Source organism: Blennius ocellaris (assembly GCF_963422515.1).
Source record: "Blennius ocellaris genome assembly, chromosome: 18".
NCBI lineage: Eukaryota > Metazoa > Chordata > Actinopteri > Blenniiformes > Blenniidae > Blennius > Blennius ocellaris.
The window spans coordinates 257501-262500 of record NC_137667.1 but is presented as its reverse complement, the minus strand read 5'-3'; the positions used below and the strand labels follow the sequence as shown (position 1 = coordinate 262500).

General features: G+C 56.4%; 1 protein-coding gene across 2 annotated transcripts in view; it reads left to right on the top strand.

Annotated features, from left to right (window-relative positions):
• The window catches only part of fam184ab (family with sequence similarity 184 member Ab), a 62156-nt gene that overhangs the window by 316 nt on the left and 56840 nt on the right, over nt 1-5000 (top strand). The window lies entirely within an intron of this gene.

The window sequence follows — 5000 nt, the reverse complement described above, 5'->3', positions numbered from 1 at the left end:
GTCCGGGAGCTGGTTGGTCACGTGACGCCCGGGTTGTTGACTTGTTTTCGGGTTGGAGGTCGTAAACAAATATGAGGCCGAGATGTAAATAAGCAGCAAATAGCTGGAAATGTTTGTGTTGAAACGAGCCGAGCGCTGCCAGAAGGACGAGACAGGACGAGACAGGACGAGACAGGACGATGCAGGACGATGCAGGACGAGACAGGACGAGACAGGACGATGCAGGACGAGACAGGACGATTCAGGACGATGCAGGACGAGACAGGACGATGCAGGACGATTCAGGACGATTCAGGACGAGACAGGACGAGGCAGGAAGACAGGACGATGCAGGACGAGACAGGACGAGGCAGGACGATTCAGGACGATTCAGGACGAGACAGGACGAGGCAGGAAGACAGGACGATGCAGGACGAGACAGGACGAGGCAGGACGATTCAGGACGATGCAGGAAGACAGGACGAGACAGGACGAGGCAGGACGAGACAGGACGATGCAGGAAGACAGGACGATGCAGGACGAGACAGGACGAGACAGGACGATTCAGGACGAGGCAGGATGATGCAGGACGAGACAGGACGAGACAGGACGATTCAGGACGAGACAGGACGATGCAGGAAGAGACAGGACAATGCAGGACGATGCAGGATGAGACAGGACGAGGCAGGACGATGCAGGAAGACAGGATGATGCAGGACGAGACAGGAAGACAAGACAATGCAGGACGAGGCAGGACGATGCAGGAAGGCAGGACGAGACAGGACGATGCAGGACGAGGCAGGACGATGCAGGACGAGGCAGGACGAGACAGGACGATGCAGGACGAGACAGGACAATGCAGGACGATGCAGGATGAGACAGGACGAGGCAGGACGATGCAGGAAGACAGGATGATGCAGGACGAGACAGGAAGACAGGATGATGCAGGACGAGACAGGAAGACAGGACAATGCAGGACGAGACAGGACGATGCAGGACGATGCAGGAAGGCAGGACGAGGCAGGACGATGCAGGAAGGCAGGACGAGGCAGGACGAGACAGGACGAGGCAGGACGATGCAGGACGAGGCAGGACGAGACAGGACGAGGCAGGACGATGCAGGACGAGGCAGGACGATGCAGGAAGACAGGACGAGACAGGACGATGCAGGGAGGCAGGACGAGACAGGACGATGCAGGAAGACAGGACGAGACAGGACGATGCAGGACGATGCAGGAAGACAGGACGAGGCAGGACGAGACAGGACGATGCAGGACGAGGCAGGACGATACAGGACGATGCAGGAAGACAGGACAATTCAGGACGAGACAGGACGAGGCAGGACGATGCAGGACGATGCAGGACGAGACAGGACGATGCAGGACGAGACAGGACGATGCAGGACGATTCAGGATGAGACAGGACGAGACAGGACGATTCAGGACGAGACAGGACGAGACAAGACGATTCAGGACGAGACAGGACGAGACAGGACGATGCAGCACGAGACAGGACGAGACAGGACGATTCAGGACGATGCAGGACGATTCAGGACGATTCAGGATGAGACAGGACGAGGCAGGACGATGCAGGAAGACAGGACGATGCAGGACGAGACAGGACGAGGCAGGACGATTCAGGACGATGCAGGAAGACAGGACGATGCAGGACGAGACAGGACGAGGCAGGACGAGACAGGACGATGCAGGAAGACAGGACGATGCAGGACGAGACAGGACGAGACAGGACGATTCAGGACGATGCAGGACGAGACAGGACGAGACAGGACGATGCAGGAAGAGACAGGACGATGCAGGAAGAGACAGGACGATGCAGGATGAGACAGGACGAGGCAGGACGATGCAGGAAGACAGGATGATGCAGGACGAGACAGGAAGACAGGACAATGCAGGACGAGGCAGGACGATGCAGGAAGGCAGGACGAGACAGGACGATGCAGGACGAGGCAGGACGATGCAGGATGAGACAGGACGATGCAGGAAGACAGGATGATGCAGGACGAGACAGGAAGACAGGACAATGCAGGACGAGGCAGGACGATGCAGGAAGGCAGGACGAGACAGGACGATGCAGGACGAGGCAGGACGAGGCAGGACGAGACAGGACGATGCAGGAAGACAGGACGATGCAGGACGAGACAGGACAATGCAGGACGATGCAGGATGAGACAGGACGAGGCAGGACGATGCAGGAAGACAGGATGATGCAGGACGAGACAGGAAGACAGGACGAGGCAGGACGATGCAGGAAGGCAGGACGAGACAGGACGAGGCAGGACGATGCAGGAAGACAGGACGAGACAGGACGATGCAGGGAGGCAGGACGAGACAGGACGATGCAGGAAGACAGGACGAGACAGGACGATGCAGGATGAGACAGGACGAGGCAGGACGATGCAGGACGATGCAGGAAGACAGGACGAGGCAGGACGAGACAGGACGATGCAGGACGATACAGGACGATGCAGGAAGACAGGACAATGCAGGACGAGGCAGGACGATGCAGGGCGAGACAGGACGATGCAGGACGATGCAGGACGAGACAGGACGAGACAGGACGATTCAGGACGAGACAGGACGATGCAGGATGAGACAGGATGAGACAGGACGATGCAGGACGATTCAGGACGAGACAGGACGAGACAGGACGATGCAGGATGAGACAGGACGATGCAGGACGATTCAGGACGATTCAGGATGAGACAGGACGAGGCAGGAAGACAGGACGATGCAGGACGAGACAGGACGATGCAGGAAGACAGGACGAGGCAGGACGAGACAGGACGAGACAGGACGATGCAGGAAGACAGGACGATGCAGGAAGAGACAGGACAATGCAGGACGATGCAGGATGAGACAGGACGAGGCAGGACGATGCAGGAAGACAGGATGATGCAGGACGAGACAGGAAGACAGGACAATGCAGGACGAGGCAGGACGATGCAGGAAGGCAGGACGAGACAGGATGATGCAGGACGAGGCAGGACGATGCAGGACGAGGCAGGACGAGACAGGACGATGCAGGAAGACAGGACGATGCAGGACGAGACAGGACAATGCAGGACGATGCAGGACGAGACAGGAAGACAGGACGAGACAGGACGAGGCAGGACGATTCAGGACGATGCAGGAAGACAGGACGAGACAGGACGAGGCAGGACGATTCAGGACGATGCAGGAAGACAGGACGAGACAGGACGAGGCAGGACGAGACAGGACGATGCAGGAAGACAGGACGATGCAGGACGATGCAGGACGAGACAGGACGATTCAGGACGAGACAGGACGATGCAGGAAGACAGGACGATGCAGGAAGAGACAGGACAATGCAGGACGATACAGGATGAGACAGGACGAGGCAGGACGATGCAGGAAGACAGGATGATGCAGGACGAGACAGGAAGACAGGACAATGCAGGACGAGGTAGGACGATGCAGGAAGGCAGGACGAGACAGGATGATGCAGGACGAGGCAGGACGATGCAGGACGAGGCAGGACGAGACAGGACGATGCAGGAAGACAGGACGATGCAGGACGAGACAGGACAATGCAGGACGATGCAGGACGAGGCAGGACGAGACAGGAAGACAGGACGAGACAGGACGAGGCAGGACGATTCAGGACGATGCAGGAAGACAGGACGAGACAGGACGAGGCAGGACGAGACAGGACGATGCAGGAAGACAGGACGATGCAGGACGAGACAGGACGAGACAGGACTATTCAGGACGATGCAGGACGATGCAGGACGAGACAGGACGATTCAGGACGAGACAGGACGATGCAGGAAGACAGGACGATGCAGGAAGAGACAGGACAATGCAGGACGATACAGGATGAGACAGGACGAGGCAGGACGATGCAGGAAGACAGGATGATGCAGGACGAGACAGGAAGACAGGACAATGCAGGACGAGGCAGGACGATGCAGGAAGGCAGGACGAGACAGGACGATGCAGGACGAGGCAGGACGAGGCAGGACGAGGCAGGACGAGACAGGACGATGCAGGAAGACAGGACGATGCAGGACGAGACAGGACAATGCAGGACGAGGCAGGACGAGGCAGGACGATGCAGGACGAGGCAGGACGAGGCAGGACGAGGCAGGACGAGGCCTTGATCGTCAGAACGACCACAACAAGACGTACAGTTGACGGGTTTGTAAACAGAGTCTGGCGTGAAACGAAAAGGCTTCATGCATCTGCAGATCGTTTCTCATCACATTGACCAGATCGTCTAAATAAAGTAACTGGGTCTGGTAATAAAGTAACTGGGTCTGGTAATAAAGTAACTGGGTCTGGTAATAAAGTAACTGGGTCTGGTAATAAAGTAACTGGGTCTGGTAATAAAGTAACTGGGTCTGGTAATAAAGTAACTGGGTCTGGTAATAAAGTAACTTGGTCTGGTAATAAAGTAACTGGGTCTGGTAATAAAGTAACTGGGTCTGGTAATAAAGTAACTGGGTCTGGTAATAAAGTAACTGGGTCTGGTAATAAAGTAACTGGGTCTGGTAATAAAGTAACTGGGTCTGGTAATAAAGTAACTGGGTCTGGTAATAAAGTAACTTGGTCTGGTAATAAAGTAACTGGGTCTGGTAATAAAGTAACTTGGTCTGGTAATAAAGTAACTGGGTCTGGTAATAAAGTAACTGGGTCTGGTAATAAAGTAACTTGGTCTGGTAATAAAGTAACTGGGTCTGGTAATAAAGTAACTTGGTCAGTAGATAAAGTAACTTGGTCTGGTAATAAAGTAACGCCCCGTATCGCCCCGTAACGTCCCGTAACGCCCCGTATCGCCCCGTAACGTCCCGTAACGCCCCGTATCGCCCCGTAACGTCCCGTAACGCCCCGTTTCGCCCCGCATCGCCCCGCATCGCCCCGCATCGCCCCGTATCGCCCCGTAACGCCCCGTATCGCCCCGTAACGTCCCGTAACGCCCCGCATCGCCCCGTAACGCCCCGTATCGCCCCGTTTCGCCCCGTAACGCCCCGTATCGCCCCG